This window comes from Coffea arabica, chromosome 5c (genome assembly GCF_036785885.1).
Source record: "Coffea arabica cultivar ET-39 chromosome 5c, Coffea Arabica ET-39 HiFi, whole genome shotgun sequence".
NCBI lineage: Eukaryota > Viridiplantae > Streptophyta > Magnoliopsida > Gentianales > Rubiaceae > Coffea > Coffea arabica.
In genome coordinates, this window is record NC_092319.1 from 31,669,841 (window position 1) to 31,688,480 (window position 18,640).

The 18,640-nt window shown below is 36.5% G+C and overlaps 1 non-coding gene across 1 annotated transcript; it reads left to right on the forward strand.

Moving 5' to 3' along the window:
* Positions 1-17,005: 17,005 nt before the first annotated feature.
* Positions 17,006-17,112, forward strand: LOC113691232 (small nucleolar RNA R71). The gene has a single exon (XR_003448641.1). It is a non-coding gene; the product is annotated as a small nucleolar RNA R71 (small nucleolar RNA).
* The last annotated feature ends 1,528 nt before the right edge of the window (positions 17,113-18,640 follow it).

The following is an 18,640-nucleotide window of genomic DNA, read 5'->3' on the forward strand; positions in this document are numbered from 1 at the left end:
GATTTGTTAAAAAAAATTCCCAAAAAAGATCTTATTAGAGGTTTGCCAAACATCAAGTTTGAAAAGGACAAAATTTGTGATGCTTGTCAATTTGGAAAACAAGTCAAAGTTTCTTTTAAACCCAAAAAATATGTTTCTACTTCAAAACCTTTGGACCTTTTACATCTTGATTTGTTTGGCTCTACACAAATTGCTAACTCGGGTGGTAAGAGATATTGCTTAGTCATTGTTGATGATTATTCTAGATACACTTGGGTATTGTTTCTTGCTCAAAAAGATGATACCTTTAAAAACTTTGTCTCCCTATTTGCAAAAGTTCAAAATCTGATTGGGTTGAAAATTGTTAAGATTAGAAGTGAAAATGGTTCCAAATTTAAATTTTGTAACTTTCCGAAATTTTGTGATCACAATGGAATTACTCATGAATTTTCAATTGCAAGAACTCCTCAACAAAATGGTGTTCTTGAAAGAAAGAATAGAACTCTTCGAGAAGCCGCAAGAACCATGTTAAGTGAATGCAACTTGCTAAAATATTTTTGGATCGAAACCGTAAATACGGCTTGTTATGTAATGAATAGAGTTTTGTTAAAACCAATTTTGAACAAAATCTCTTATGAGTTAATTTTTGATAAAAAGCCAATTGTTGGATATTTCAAAGTTTTTGGTTGCAAATGTTTTATTTTAAATATCAAGGAACATCTTGCTTGGAAATCCAGGGCGGAGTGGAGGAGAAGGAGTAGTGCGGGATTCTTAGGGGGTTTCCTTCTTGGGTTTGCTTGCTTTCTGGGCGTCACCACGAGCCTCCATGCTGAATTACAGGCTTTAGTATATGGGGTTAATCAATGCATCGCAAGGAGGTACTTGGCTCTGCATCTAGAGGTGGACTCGTTATCCCTGGTTCGAATCATATCGGTGGAACATGCTTGTCCCTGGAGGTTGCAAGTGGAGCTGGACAAGCTTATGCAACATCGGCAACTGTTTGGCTCTGTCAAGCATTGTTACAGAGAGGCAAACAAGCCATCAGACAGGTTGGCTAAGATGGGTGCAATGGAGGGCATTGACTCCGTGTTTACTTCATTTGCAACGCTTCCCCCTCTGGTTCGCGGGGATATTCGTATGGATAGATTAGGGCTCCCTAGCTTTCATAGGAGGGTTCGTTAGTTGTACTTTTCTGCTTTATTTGACTTTTCTATGAATAAAAGTTAATTAAAAAAACATATTAAAAGGACTAACTCTACTTTGCATCCCTGAACGAGTACCACTTTTTCATTTTTTATCCTAAATTAAAAATTTTGGATACTTTGATCAAAAAAAATCAAGGAACATCTTGAAAAATTTGATAAGAAATCCGATGAAGGTATTTTCTTGGGTTATTGTGAAAATAAAAGAGGATTTAAGTCTATAATAGAAGGACTCTTCTTATAGAAGAAGCCATACATGTTATATTTGATGAATCTAATGATGATATTTTCAAGAATTATTGTGAGGATGATGATGTAGGGGTTCAAGAAGGACTCAAGAAACTCACGATTCATGATCAAGACAAAACTCCATTAGAAGAAAATTCAAAGGAAGATGATCCTCAAGAGAATCAAGCATCAGAAGAAAACGACAAGGATGTTGGTACACCTAAGGATCTTCCAAGAGATTGAAAGTTTGCTCAAAATCATCCCAAGGAGATTATTATTGGTGGTTCATCCGAAAAAGTAAGAACTCGTTCCTCATCTAAATAATTGATGGATAATTTTGCCTTAGTTTCACATTTTGAACCTAAAAATGTTGTTGATACTTTGAAAGATCAAAACTAGATTTTAGCCATGGAAGAGGAACTAAATCAATTTGAAAGAAACAAGATTTGGACACTAGTTGAAAGACCTCAAAATCATCCTATTATTGGCACAAAATGGATTTTTAGAAACAAAATGAATGATAAAGGTGAAGTTGTGAGAAATAAGGCTAGACTTGTAGTTAAGGGATATGCTCAAGAAGAAAGAATAGATTTTGATAAAACATTTGCTCCCGTAACTAGACTAGAGTCAATTAGAATGTTCTTGGCATTTGCATGTTTCAAGAATTTTAAATTGTTTCAAATGGATGTTAAAAGTGCTTTCTTAAATAGTTTTATTAATCAAGAGATTTATGTTGACCAACCTTCCGATTTTGAAAATGAGACATATCCAAATTATGTGTTTAAATTTTCAAAATTTTTTTATAGATTAAAACAAGATCCAAAAGTATGGTATGAACGTTTAAGTGATTTTTTAGTTGAGAATGGTTTTCAAAGGGGAATTGTGGATACCACTCTTTTCACTAAATAAAGTTCCAATGATCTTCTAATTATACAAATATATGTTGATGATATTATCTTTAGTACTACTTATGAGTGTTTGTGCAAGGATTTTTCCACTATTATGCAAAATGAGTTTGAGATGAGTATGATGGGAGAGTTAAACTTCTTCCTTGGGCTCCAAGTGGTTCAAACTCAAGAAGGTACATTCATCAATCAAGCTAAGTACACCAAAGAATTGCTTAAAAGATTTGGAATGAAAAATTCAAAACAAGTTGGAACGCCTATGTGCACATCTACCAAGTTTGACAAGGATGAAGGTATAAAAATTGATGAAAAAAAGTAGTATACAGGTATGATTGGTAGTTTACTTTATTTAACCGCAAGTAGACCTGATATTATGTTTGTTGTTTGTTTGTGTGCTCGTTTCCAATGTTGTCCAAAAGAATCTCACTTGATTGCTGTGAAAAGAATCTTTAGATATTTGAAGGGAATTTTGAACTATGATCATTGGTATCCAAAATGTCATGAATTTGGCTTATGTGGTTTCTCAGATGCTGATTTTGGTAGATGTAGGATAGATAGAAAAAGAACTAGTGGTACATGTCACCTTCTTGGCAATTGTTTAGTATCATGGTTTAGTAGAAAACAAAATGCTATCTCCTTGTCTACGATCGAAGCGGAATATGTTGCCGCCGGTGCATGTTGGGCTCAATTGCTATGGATGAAAAATACTTTGAATGATTTTGGATTAGTGTATGACTGTGTGCCTATGTATTGTGATAACACAAGTGACATAAATTTGACAAAAAATCCCATTCAACATTCTAGAATAAAGCATATAGACATAAAGTATCATTTCATTCATGATCTTGTTCAAAAGGGTGAAATTTGTGTACAATATGTTTGTTCAAAAGATCAAATTACTGATATTCTTACAAAAGTCTTGCCATTAGATTAGTTTGTACTTTGAGAACAAAGTTGGGCATTTTGGAAAAGAATCTCTAAAAATTCTCTGGTCAAACCTTATCGGACGTCCGATACCAGATGAACGGACGTCCGACAGTATTTTCAATCATTTTCTAGAAAAATTTTGTATCGAACGATAGTGTCGGACGCTTCTCTTCGTTTGGCCGTCCGACGCTCAAAAGAGGCTTGCTATAAAGAAGCCTTCTCCTTCATTTAGTTCAAAAATAACTGTTGTCTCGGACGCACCCTTTCACTTTCCTCCACTTTCAAAATTTTAAATTCATCTCTTCTCAAAACAAGTTCCAAGAAATTGTTTTCACCAATACCGTCTCAACTCCTTTGCGCATTAATTGGCATTCACAATCTCTTCTAACTGCCAACCATTCCACCCATCCCAATTTTCATCTAAAACCCTAGTCACTCAAAATTCACCCATTTTGAAAGATGCAAGCATACATTGTAGTCTAATCTACAGTCTTAGCCTATTTCATACAAATTTTCATCACTTTCTGTAACAAAATCATCTTGTATATCATCATGGTACAACTGAGAGGAGGCCCTGCTGGTACCGGACGCACCACCAGGCTCAAAGATGAAGAAACTGTTGAGCCTTCCACCAGGAAATTACCTAGAGGGACTGAGACACGCGGTGGAAAAAGGAAATGTTCTACCAGAGAGAAACATGTTGATCAAACTGAAGAACAGCCAACTGCATTGCCAAAATTCATTGATGATGATACCAGAGAGAGGTTTGAATGGATTTCACAGAAGGGTTTCATCACTCAAAGAACCATTCTTCCCTCTGAATTCCGTAAACTTGATCTAGAACCAGTCCTTAAACTCTTTGATTTCCAAAAATGGTCTCACATTCTATCCTTGCCCAACACATATTATCCTGATATGCTTTATCAATTCTTTGCTAACCTTAGAAAGGGTAGTTCTCACACTGATCTTGTCTCTCATGTCAATTATGTTGACATTGCACTCAATCCTCAAATTGTCAATATGATTTTAAAGACAAAAATTGAAGATGATTTTAAGAGTAAAATTGTAAATTTTTTCTCTTATGAAGAGTTTCTGACTGTTTATCACCATTTTCACATTGAAAAATTGATGACCTACTTTCAAAAATACTTTAACAAACCTGCTGAGGCAAAATTGGAGGATCTCAATCGTCAAAATCTGATCATTTTTACAATAATTTCAAACCTGTTGGTTCCTACTGAAGCTCATAGGACTGATGCCAACAAAATGGAGTTTTATTTGTTCTATTACTTTGTTGAGAAGGTCCGAATTAATTTTGATTTTGTCATGTACAAATTTTTGCTCAAAATCAGTACTGATAGCCATACGAAACTCTCCTATAGAAAGTTTTTAACTCCAATCTTCGCTCATTTCAAAATTCCCTTCACTAGAATATCTTCAAAAGAGAGTACATCGTCCATCTTTTCCAAAACGTATTTTGAAAGAAAAAGTATTAGATTCTTTGATGGTCATTGGTGCTATAAGGAGGCTTTTTTAGAATTTAGGACCAAAAGTCGTCATAAAACTCTTGTTACTCCTAGACCTCCCAAAGATCAGTCTCAGTATGTTTCACCCTTTTCCATCCATCCTAAAAAGTCATCGACTCAACCTACCTTATCCAATCATGAAGTCATCTCTTTACTTGAGGAATTCAAACAACACATCCTCCTTCTTGAAGATGGTATAATGATGACCATGACATTTGAGCAACAAGCCATTTTTCTGGATAAAGAAATCTGGTTGTACCTCCTGTCCAATAAGAGGATGAACATGTGCACCAAAAGGAGCCACGCACTGAGTCAACTCCTGTGCCACAAGAGAAAGAGCCTCAAATTGAGCCCACTCCTGAAGTCCATGCCTCAAGTTCTTAACCTACTCCTCATGATCCCTCGACTTCAGACAAAGGCAAGGCTCCAACAACTGAAACTAGTGATGAAGATGATGAGGAAACTGAGGATGAAGTGGATCCTGGTCAATTTTGCCTTGCAAGACAAAGGTCTGGATCATCCAAAATCACCATTTAGGCACTCTTAGGTATTTGCACTTCATATTAGGATGCATCTTTTGTATTTTCTCTTTTGATGTTTCAAATATTCTGTACTAACAGATATTGGTTAACTTTAATGTTTTCTAGTTAATTTGCTAATGTATTTTTATTGGTATTTCTCTGATTGGTACTTCTTTTGGTATAAATTCTCTATTTTTTGGTTAATGATTGCTAAATGATTGGTATGTTGGTGATTGGTGATTTCTGGTATCATTTCTCTATTTTTGTGTTGTTGGATTGCATTTCTGGCATGTTTGGTATATTGAATTAGATATTTGTTGACATTGATTAGTGTTAGTTGTTAAACTCATCTTATGATGACAAAAAAGGGGAAAAAAGGATGTTGGGATGTTGCGTAAATGGTTAATGTGTAAGGGGGAGTTATTCTGAGAGGGAGTTATCCTGACACTTAGAAATTTTGGATGCAATGAATGAGGGGGAGTTTATGCTCAATTTTTCTCTCTTCCATCCATTGTTTTGTCATCATCAAAAGGGGGAAAATGTCAATCTTGGTCCCCAACTTTTGATGTTTACAAAACAATAGGATGATTCTAATATCCTTTCAAGAAACACTTTCAGTTATGAAGCAAATCTGATTCAAGATCAAGCGTAATTGAAAGAGGCAAAGGAAGTTAAAAGCTATCAAACACTTGTGAAGACAAGATCGGATGTCCGATAAAGTGTGCAGCATTTCAGACGCATGAAGATCACAGGACGTCTAAAAGAATTAAGACATTCCACCTAACTCACTGACCTCTTTCGGACGCATACATCAGAGATATTGGACATCCGATAAACTATGCAGCATTTCGGGCTCAAAGCATTAGAGGTATCGGGCATCCGAAAGAATTGAAAAAGATTTCTCAATTTCACTGTCTGCTTTTGGACGCAAGCATCAGGGACACCGGACGTCCGAAAGAATTGAAGAAAATCTCTCAAACTCACTGCCTGCTGTTGGATGCAAGTAACGGGAGCACCGGACGTCCCACACTCCCAACGGCTAGTTGACTTTTCAGCTGCGTTCTATCCGTTGGAAGCATTAATAGAGACACTTTTTGGTCTTATATAAATAGTGCATGATCAACCACTTTAAAAGAACTTTTGCACATTGAGAATACAAGAGATCAAGAGTAATTTTAGTGAGAAAATACTCTATAAAGAAGATTTGTACTCTTAGTTATGTGAAATTCGTATAAGCTTTTCTTGTGTGAGAAAAATATTTCAATAGTGTAACTTTGTGAGGGTTATTCAGAGTGATAGTAAAACTTCCTAATTTGATCAAGTATAGATTGGGGTAAGGAGGAAGTGATCCTTTTTTTGTACCCAAAAATTGGTCGTATTTGATCAACTTGAAGAAACTTGCTCTATAAAATGATATTCAAACTCAAGAGGAGTTTGGAAGTGAAATTAGTTTGCTATTCTTTCCTTATTACTTACTATCTTGTGAACCTTAATTGCTTATCTCTTCTACTCCCAAGCAATCTTGCTTTCTTACTAATTGTTTCATTGAGTAGTCATCTGAAAAAGATGGTAAATTTCACATTGAGCAAAAAAGTGTCTCATAACTTGATTAGTTTTTAAATAACCTAATTCACCCCCTCTTAGGTTGTTTTTTATCTCTATATAAGTACTGGTGGTTCCCAATTTAACAGTTAAATGTGCAGTCTTTCCAATCACAATATCAACAAATCCCCAAGTAATGCAGCTGGTCAACAATCAATTCCCAATTCAGCAATTCAATAGTTTAGTATAATCCAGCAAAATAATTCCCAATTAAGGCTAATAATTAATTCCAGAAATAGTACTCCGAAATTCGATACTGCAGAGAGTTAGTTAAAGGCAGAGACAGTAGAGTACCTCCACACCGACGACAACAAGAAGTGGTAGTGCAGTTAAATAGGCGGTGCGGCACTCGACGAAGACGGCGACAGTGGCGGGCAGCGATGTGGTGATGGTCTGCGACAGCGGGGAGAGAGAGAGACGTGCATGTTGGCTTTGGTGGTGTCTTGGGTAGAAGCAATGGCGGCACGCAGCAACGAAGGAAGGGAAGAGATTGACGGCGCTGGTGGAAAACGAGAACGACGTCGCGAGGATGTGGAAACGACGCCTGGGGTGCTTGACCGAGAGAGACGGGCCGCCTGTGTGAGGCATGCAGCGAGCTGAGAGAAATGGCGGCGACATGCATGGATTGAGCGAGCAGTGAGGCAACGGCGGACATCAAGGCGGTGATTGGCTTTTGGCCAAAAGGGAGAACAGGGGAGGAAGAAAGAAGGAAAAGAGAAAGAAAGAAAAGGAAAGGAAGAAAGAAAGAAAAAGAAAGAAAAAAGAAAAAAAGAAATGGGTTTCGGGGTTTTTTTTTAAATTTTTAAAATTTAAATTAAAAATTAAAATTCAAGATTAAATGAAATTTTTTTTTGGAAATCTAAAAATTAAAATTCAAGATTAAATGAATTTTTTTTTTAATTTAAAATTTAAAATTTGAAATTAAAATTTAAAATTAAACGAATATATATATACCTCTCCCTTGAACATGACGTGCGCACGTCATGAAGGTAAGAACCCTTATTATGAAGGTCTGTTGAATTAAGAGTTACCTGTCCTGTTGACGCGGACGCGTCATGAGAGTGACAACTTTTCTGATGGAGAATTCGAGAATTGCTTATTACCGCGTACCTTATTGATGCAGGTGCGTCATGTCAGTCAGTCAGCTCCAGGATCAAAGAAAAAGCTTCTAGGTAACTTGACGTGGACACGTCATAAGGGTGGGAACTCTTCTGATGAAGAAGATAGGAATTGCATATTATCATGCGCCTTGTTGACGCGAGCACGTCATATCGGGGGGACATCTACTAATCATCAAAAACGGAAAATTAAACAAAAAATTTGTGAAAAAGTCTAAGAAAACATATTGAAACCACTAAACAGAATTAAACAAACAACTAAAATAGATTGTATTGCTTTCCAATAAGCGCCTTTCTTTAACGTCTTTGGCTAGACATTGTCAATCGCCCCTAGTGCTTGTGAGGTGGATCTTCAAGGTGCAGCATCTCTACCTTTTCTACTGGCAGCCCTTCATAATAGGGTTTAAGATGGTGTCCATTGACAATGAACTTCTTCTCGGTCTTTAAATTTTGTATTTCTGCTGCACCATGATGGAAAGTATTAGTAACTATAAAAGGGCCAATCCATGGAGAACGCATAACATAAGGTTCGATTGGTAGAGAAGAATTTTCTGGTCAATGACAAAAGTTTTTCTAGAAATTTGCTGATCATGCAAAGCTTTATTTTTCTCCTTACAGATCGCTGCGTTCTCATAGGTTTCATTTCTGATTTCTTCTAGCTCTTGTAACTCTAACTTCCGATGAACACCCGCCTCTACTAGATCCATGTTGCACTATTTTATTGTCCAGAATGCTTTGTGTTCAAACTCCACTGGCAGGTGACATGGCTTGCCAAACACCAATCTATAGGGAGACATCCCTATAGGTGTCGTATACGCTGTCTGATAGGCCCAGAGTGCGTCTTCCAACTTCTGACTCCAATCCTTCCTATCGGGTAACACAATTTTTTTCAAGATAGATTTTCTTTCTCTACTTGAAACCTCGGCTTGGTCATTCGTCTAAGGGTGATATGATGTAGACATCTTGTGAAGGACACAATACTTTCAAAATAATGCCGCTATCGTTTTGTTGCAGAAGTATGTCCCTCTGTCACTAACAATGGCTCTCAACATTCCAAAATGCATAAAAATATTGAATTTGACAAAATCTGAAACCGCTCTCGAATCTTTAGTACGGGTGGCTTTAGCTTCCACCCATTTGGAAACATAATAACTGTCAATATTATATAAAAAAAAAAAACCAAACGACATGGGGAAGGGACCCATAAAGTCGATCCCCCAAACATCAAAAATTTCAACAAAGAACATGGGAGTTTGAGACATCTGATCTCTACGAGAAATGCTACCTACCTTTTGATATCTTTCACAAGACTTATAGAACATGTAGGCATCTTTAAACAGTGAAGGCCAAAAGAAACCGCTCTCTAGCACCTTAGGAGTCGTCCTCTTTGATCCAAAGTGACCTCCACATGCAAAAGAGTGACAAAAAGTTAGAATCAAATGAAATTCATTTTCACTTACACATCTTCATATTCTTTGATCCGTACAATGCTTCCACATGTATGGGTCATCCCATATGAAGTATTTTGCGTCACTCCTTGGTTTGTCCCTCTTCGCTTTAGGCCAATCTACAGGTAACTTGCCAGTTACTAGGTAATTAACTAAAGCAATATATTAGGGCAATTTAGAATTTAGGAAAAATAATTGTTCATCAGGGAAGGTATATCTCAGTGGAACATTCTCCTCTTCAACTAGTATGCGGTTTAGATGGTCAGCTACCAAATTCTCCGATCCTTTTTTATTCCTGATCTCCAGGTCGAACTCTTGTAGGAGCAATATCCATCTTATTAGCCTCGGATTCGCGTCTTTTTTTGTCATCAGGTATCTCAGAGCTACATGATCAGAAAATGCAACGGCTTTAGCCCCGAGTAAATACGACCTAAATTTCTATAAAGCAAAGACAACTGCTAAAAGCTCCTTCTCTGAGGTGGAGTAATTCAATTGAGCTCCATTCAAAACCCTTGATGTATAGTAGATGGTATGGGCTACTTTTCGTACTCTCTGCCCCAATACGACTCCCATTGCATGGTCACTTGCGTCACACATGATCTCGAATGGAATATTCCAATCCTGAGGTTGAATAATCAGGGATGAAGTCAAGAGGTCCTTCAACTTGTTGAATGCCTCCTTGAAATCTTCATTGAACTCAAACGTCACGTCTTTTTGCAACAGTCTAAATAAATGTTGACCTTGGTCCCTAACTATTGATGATTACAAAACAAATGGATGCTGCTAACATCTCCTCAAAGGCTTTTTCAGAAATGAAACAAATCAGATTAAAAAATTAAGCACATTTGAAAAAGACAGAGTATGCTGAACTTGTTGGACGTTCAAGAAGACAGTACCGGACGTCCGATAGTCATTGCACAACTTCGGATGCATGCTTTGGACGTCCGATAGGATCTTTCGAAGTCGACAAAACTATCGGACGCTGAATATGTCTCTACTGGACATCTGATAGAAACAAGATAATTTCTCAAATCTCTTTGTTTGCTATCGGACGGACAAAAAAACTTGAACTGGACATCCAAAAGAATTGAAAAAAATCTCTTAAACTTACTGTCTGCTGTCAGACACATAAAATAGGGCTATCGGACGTCCGACACTCCAACGGCTAGTTAACTTTTCAGCTACTTTCTATCCGTTGGAAGCATTAATGAGGCACTTTCTTGATCCTATATGAATAGTGATTGGTCAGATATTTCAAACAATTTTGACACACTGAAGATACAAAAGATCTAGAGTGATTTTAGTGAGAAAATACTCTTAAAAGAAGATTTGTAGTCTTAGTGGTGTGAGATTCATTGTAAGCTTTTCATTTGTGAGTGAATACTTCTTGAGTGTAGCTCTGTGAGGGTTGTTCTGAGGGATAGTAAAACGTCCTAATTTGACCGAGTGGAGTTCGGGGCAAGGAGGAGGTGAACCTTCCTTTGTACACAAGAGTGATTGTAATTCATCAACTTGAAATAGCTTGGTTGAATTAATCTACAAGCTCAAGAGAAACTGTGTAGTTAATTGGTTTGCAATTCTTTCCTTTTTATTTACTTTTTGTTACGTTTATGTTGTTTAAATTGATTATCTCTTCTACTTCCAAGCAGTCTTGCTTTCTTGTTAATTGTCTCATTGGTTGTCTTCGGGTCTTACAATTGGTATCAGAGTTTGGTCTCCTAAAGATTAAACGCAATCGATTTTGGAGTAAAGATGACAACCAACAATGCTATGTTTTTTGAAGGACATTCTGTCATTAGACCACCTATGTTTAATGGGTCAAATTATGTGAGTTGGAAAGAAAGAATGATTATTTTTTTGTAATTTATTGATATTGAATTGTGGTTTATTATTAGTGAAGGTCCATATGATGCCTCTCTTATAGATGAAAATACTCAGAAATCTAGATCAAAAACAAGAAGTGAATTGACTGCTGTGGATAGAGTTCATCTCACATTAAATGCAAAAGTCATGAATGTGTTATATTGTGCTTTAGACTCAAATGAATCTATTAGAGTCAAAGGTTGCAAGTCAGCCAAGGAAATTTGGGATAAACTGAGAGAAATTCATAAAAGTAGTGAAAATGTTAGAGAACAAAAGAAGTTCATTCTAGTTACAAAGTATGAATCCTTCAAGATGCAACCTCATGAAAACATTGATGGGATGTATTGTAGATTCAATGACCTCATTAAGGATTTGGAGGTGCTGGAAAAAGAATACTCTCTAGATGAGAAAAACAGAAAAATTCTGAATGCTTTATTGAAAGATTGAGAGAGTAAAGTGACTGTCACTGAGGAAGCCAAAGATCTAAATATCTTGTCTATTGAATCTCTCATTAATTCATTGACTTGTTATGAGCTAAAACTCAAGTCGAAGGTGCAGGAAGAAGAAAACACAAAAGTGAGAAAGAATATTGCCCTGAAGGCTTCACAAGATGAAAATAATATAGCCTCCGTGAGTGAAGATGACATGGAAGGTGATGATAGTGATATTGCACTCATCACACAAGGCTTCAAAAGAATACCCAATAAGAGAAGATTCAGAAAAGGTGGACCTAGCAACTCTTTCCCGAATCAGTCTAACAACTTGAAAAACAAAGGGAAGTTAGAGTTCAACAAAAAGCAAACTGATAAGTGCTTTGAATGCGGCCAACCTAGATACTATGCAAGTGAGTGTCCAATGATGAAGAAGAAAGAAGGTAGAAAACCAAGATTCAACAAATTTCAATTCACATGGAATGAGTGCAACTCTGATGGTGAAATTGAAGAGGATAAAGAATCTGCTCAATTGGCTTTTATGGCCATTGGAGATGATGAGGTAACATCTTGTAACTCTCAATTTGAAAGTGATGATGAAACTGATAATGATCTTGAATCTTTCATTATAAAATTGCATGATAGTTTGAAAGAATCCTATGCTAGAAATAAGAAGTTAAAACAGAAAATTAGTTTTTGTTTCGAGGTAATGCAAATCTTTTTCAACAAAATAAAAAGTTGAAAGTTGAAAATGATTACTTCAAAAAGAATGAGATTGCTTTACACTTTGAACTTGATAGAAAACAAAGATTTGTGAATTGTTCAAAAAGGAACAAGGTGATTTGAAAAGAAGAATGGATGGTCTAAATGAGTTGCTTAAACACAAGAAACAAGTCTGTTTTCAAAAGAATAGGTTGAATTCTAATTCCAACGAATTTGCTATTTATAAGAGAAGACAAGTAAGATTTATTAAACCTGTTCATATAAATAACTCTTTGGTTATGTATAATTTCTGTTGTCAAAAAGGTCACATAAAAAGTGATTGCTATGTGAGAAAGAATATAAAAAAAGGCATGAAATGCATGTGGATGGTTAGACATGATACTAACTCTAACAAATATGAGATATTGGTAAGATTGATGAGATTATTGTTCATAATGCTTTTTTGTAATTCTCTTTTGATGTTTCTGATATTTTGAACTGAGTTTTTATTGATTTTTTACTGAATTTGTATGATGTCAAAAAGAGAGAAAAAAGAATAATGCTGATCTCATGATGATTTGCTGTGATTGCTGTCATTTCTCTGTTTTTATTTGGATTATTGGATTCTCTGTTATTGTTGTTGGTTTTTGGTAGCTGATTTTTACTCTCATCTTATGATGACAAAAAGGGGGAGAAATGGATGCTATGTGTAAGGGGGAGTTATTCTGAAATTATAAGTTTAGATGCATTGTGTGAGGGGGAGCTTATGATTATATGCTCAATTTTTTTCTTTCTTCCATCAATTGTTTTGTCATCATCAAAAAGAGGGAGAATGTTGACCTTGGTCCCTAGCTTTCGATGATTACAAAACAAATGGATGTTGCTAACATCTCCTCAAAGGCTTTTTCAGAAATGAAACAAATCAGGTTCAAAAATTAAGCATATTTGAAAAAGACAGAGTATGCTGAACCTGTCGGACGCTCAAGAAGACAGTATCGGACGTCCGATAGGATCCTTCGAAGTCGAAAAAACTATCAGACGCTGAATATGTCTCTACTGGACGTCCGATAGAAACAAGATAATCTCTCAAATCTCTTTGTTTACTGTCAGACACACAAAAAGCTTGCACCGGACATCCGAAAGAATTGGAAAAAATCTCTTAAATTCATTGCCTGCTGTCGGACGCATAAAACAGGGCTATCGGACGTCCGACACTCTAACGGCTAGTTGACTCTTCAGCTACTTTCTATCCGTTGGAAGCATTAATGTGGCACTTTCTTGATCCTATATGAATAGTGGTTGGTCAGATACTGCAAACAACTTTGACACACTGAAGATACAAAAGATCTAGAGTGATTTTAGTGAGAAAATACTCTTAAAAGAAGATTTGTAGTCTTAGTGGTGTGAGATTCATTGTAAACTTTTCATTTGTGAGTGAATACTTCATGAGTGTAGCTCTGTGAGGGTTGTCCTGAGGGATAGTAAAACGTCCTAACTTGACCGAGTGGAGTTCGGGGCAAGGAGGAGGTGAACCTTCCTTTGTACATAAGAGTGATTATAATTCATCAACTTGAAGTAGATTGGTTGAATTAATCTGCAAGCTCAAGAGGAGTTGTGTAGTTAATTGGTTTGCAATTCTTTCCTTTTTATTTACTTTTTGTTACGTTTGTGTTCTTTAAATTGATTATCTCTTCTATTCCCAAGCAGTCTTGCTTTCTTGTTAATTGTCTCATTGGTTGTCTTCGGGCCTTACAATAAAGGTATTCCAATTTTTGATAAGTCTTTGATGAACCTACGATAGAAGCCTGCATGTCCAAGAAAAGAGCACTTCTCGCACACTTGCGGGGTAATGTAAAGCAGAAATAATATCTATCTTAGATTTTTCAATTTCTATGCCCCTGGATGAAACTATATGTCCTAAAACTATTCCTTGCTCAACTATAAAATAACATTTTTTCCAGTTGAGCACTAGGTTAGTTTCTATACACCTTAAAATTAGTTTCAATTGTCAAGACAATTATCGAAACTATCACCATACACGCTAAAGTCATCCATAAACACCTTTATAATTGTCTTCACATATTCAAAGAAGACACTTACCATACATCTCTGGAACGTGGCAGGGGCGTTACACAACCCGAATGGCATTCGTCTATATGCAAAGATTCCGAATGGGCACGTAAAGGTAGTTTTCTCCTGATCCTCTGGTGCAATCGTGATCTGGAAGTAACCTGAAAAATCATCCAAAAAATAGTAATAAACTCTACATGCTAAACGTTCAACCATTTAATCAATAAAAGGGGGAGGGAAGTGATCCTTTTTCGTGACGGTGTTGAGCTTGCAATAGTCTATGTACTGCCGCCACCCGATCCGCTTTCGTACCGGTACCAACTATTTCTCTTGATTAGCTTTTATAGTCATCCTTGCTTTTTTCGAGACTACCTATACTGGACTTACCTATGGGCTGTCTGATGTAGCGTAAATAATCCCTACATCCAACAATTTAAGTATTTCTTTTTTCATTACTTCGATTATGAGCAGGTTCAACCTTCTTTGAGCTTGTCGGACGGGCTTAGCTTCTTCTTCGAGCCTAATTCTGTGCATACACACAGACTTGCTGATTCCTTAATATCCGCAATGACCCACCCTATCGTCTGTTTGTGATCTTTAAGAACTCGAATCAGCGTATCCTCTTGAGTTGGTGACAACTTAGCAGAAATGATCACCGAGAGAGTCTCGTTGTCACCAAGATATGCATATTTCAAATGGTCTGGTAAAGGTTTCAACTCTACAATCGGTGGTTGCACAACAGAGGGTAATAGTCTTTGGTGAGATTTAGGCATAAAAGTAGATGCAAAGCCTATACCTTGTTGTTGTGGTTGCCAAGGATTGTAATGCCCCGACCATATTTTGTAATTCATCGCCTAATTCCTTACTATGAGTTGTTGATAACTCAATGTGCTTGGTTAACATCACTTCCAGCTCATCCCTGCTATCAATTTCAAAAACTTCCTGTACCATAGGATCAATGACACTTATAGCAAAAACCAAATTAGAACTAGAAGTAGAGGGATACTTCATGACCTCAAATATGTTAAAATGAACAATTTTTTCATCGAACTTCATAGATAGAATGCCCTTATTAATATCAATTTTTGTTTGACTTGTGCTTCAAAAGGGTCTACCTAATAGCAAAGGTGATGGATTTGGGGAATAATCATCATTCATATCTAAAACATAAAAGTCAGCGGGAAAAACCAATTCATTAACCTTAACTAAAACATCTTCTATTAGTTCATCAGGGTATGCATTTGTTCGGTTAGCCAATTAAATTATAATGCCAGTTTCTTTCAACGGTCCCAGATTTAAAGAAGCATATATGGATTTTGGTATGAAATTAATTGATACTCTTAAATCTAACATGACATTTCTAATAAAAGTACTTCCTATCCTAAAAGGGATAGTGAACATACTTGGTTCCCTACATTTGGGTGGGAGTTTCCTTTGAAGAAACTGCTGACACGTTCTTCCCCACTATAACTCTTTCATCTCCCTTCAACCTCTTTCTATTGATCCACCTTATGAAATATCTCTAAAAGTTCCTTCTCCTTCTCTTGCTTCTTCAGCTTCTTCAACCTGTTAGGAAAAAGTAGCGAATTAGATCGAATTTTAATCATTGAATTAGGAATTACCTCTGGATCTACGCTTCTCATTCCTTCCTCCTCAAGCTTCTTCTCAATCTAATATTCATTTTTATCCTTCGGGGTCACAAGTTCAGGCCCCTCCACTTCTCTTCCACTCCTTAAAGTTAATGGCCCTCACATTCTTGGAGTTTAGTGTCAGGTTGGGATGGTAACTTTCCTTCACCTTGAGATTTCAAACGGTTAATTGATATTGCCATCTGACTTATTTGATTCTGTATCTCCTGTATGTCAGAGTCCGTCTTTCGCTGATGCTGAGCAGTTTTTATAGATAATTGTTTCACCAACTCCTCCAATGAAGGTCTCGAATCGGAAGAGAAAGATTGCTGTCGAGGTTGGTACTATTGCTGATACCCTTGTTGTCTATTTAGCATGAAATTCTGCTGTCTATTTCCTTCATAGTTAATATTCGGATGATTCCTCCAACCTAGGTTGTATGTGTTAGAGTATGGATTATGCTGCCTTCTTGGTGTGAGAGCGTGACCAGTTAGGTTTACCTGCTCAACATCCTCATCTTGAAGCGTTGGGCATATGTTCATAAGGTGTCCTCCATTGGTACAAATCCCATATGCCCTGCCTTTTGGTGCATGTCCTACAGCCAATTGCCTAACAAACGATGTTAGTTCAGACAGCTGTTGCTGAATAGATGAGGTTTCCACTTCATTCACGTTACGCATTAGGATATCTTCATGTGTGCTAAACTGCTGTGAGTTCTCGGCCATCCTCTCTATTAGTTTCCACGCTTTTCTGGAAGTTTTATTGACTAATGTCCCTCCACTTGCAGTATCAATAATACTTTTGTCTCGAAAAAGTAAACCCTCATAGAAGTATTGAATTAGAAACTGCTCACTTATCTGGTGTTGAGAGCATTTGATGCACAATTTCTTGAATCGCTCCCAATACTCATAAAGAAACTCCTCAGGGTGCTGTTTAATGCCGCATATCTCCTTTCTCAGACTGGCAGCTCGAGATGCAGGAAAATATTTTTTCAAGAATTTCTTCTGCAGCTGCTCCCAAGTAGTGATACTACCCAATGGTAAATAATACAACTAGTCCTTTGCTGCATCCTTGAGAGAAAAGGGGAATGCTCACATTTTTATCTGTTCCTCAATAATTCTTGAAGGCTTCATACTTGTGCACACTACGTCAAACTCCTGCAAGTGCTTGTAGGGCTCCTCACCTGGAAGACCATGAAAAAAGGGTAAAATATGAATTAGACCAAATTTCAGCTCGAAAGGTGTGTTATTATCTAAATTCAGAAAAGTAATGCATGGGAGTTGCTGATTTAGATCAGAGGCAACCATTTCCCTTAATGTTCGTGCATTAGCCATGGCGGCATCCTCTTGATTGGAGTCACTCGAGATGTCAATGAAAGAGTTTGTCGGATCGACTACTAGATTAAGCCTTTGAGCAGCTAATTGCTCCTCTCTGTGTTGTCTAGTCTTTATTCTTGTTCTACGCGCAGTCTTCTCTATTTCAGGATCGAAAATTAGTTTGCCTGTACGAAAAAAGCGAGGCATAAACCAGAAAAATGCTAGAAAATTAAAAATAAAATGAACTCAAAAAAGAAAATTAATTAACTAACGCCAGTTCCCGACAACGGCGTAAAAAATTGAGAGGTCGTCGAGCCTATGCAATAATAAATTCCTGCTCAAATTAAATACAAATTTTGTATCTAGTGGTAAGTAGGGTCGAATTCTCAGGGATTGGGTGTAATTAATTCCTTCTAGAGTTTAGGATATTGAGGGTTTTATAAAAACTGACAATAAACTATGCTACTTAAATGTAACGAATAGATAAAAATTAAATGGCAAATTATAAAGACTCAAACAATATTGGACAAGCTCTAGCCAAAAAGCAACTTTGGAAATGGTTCTCCTAATTGATCATTGATGCAAGAATAATTCCACTTATAAACTAATAAACAAGTTATAACTGTCAAACAAGCGATGACAGTCAATTTCTCCTTAATTATTGATAGCCAAGGTACGACCGTTAGTTATTATCCTAATTATGAAATAACCCTAGGTACAACCGTAAGATTCAATTTTCCAATTGCCTTACGAATTAGAGAAATCCTGTTCTAACTAAACAACACGCTACGAGGGTTGTTTCAAATTAGCCCATATATTTTCCTGAAACAAATCCAATCATGCCAGTTACCACTAATTTAGAATAATTAAACAATTACGGATTTAATTATTCTAATTGGTTTTAAGTTATTGAATTAATCTAAAATCCGTGCCTAGGATAATTGAATAATACAACAACCATAAGAACATAAAATAGGAAATATAATAATACCAAAAAATAATAGAAAAAAATAAAATCAGTTCGATCTCACGATTTAAATTGAACCAAGTCCTTCGTTGTTCCTTGACTAGAAATAAAAGTTTAGTTCATCTCTGTTGAGAAAATCCCACGTAAAATTGTAGAGATATATGTTGAATGCATTGTCCTCAATTTAGAGGATATAGTTCCATTGAA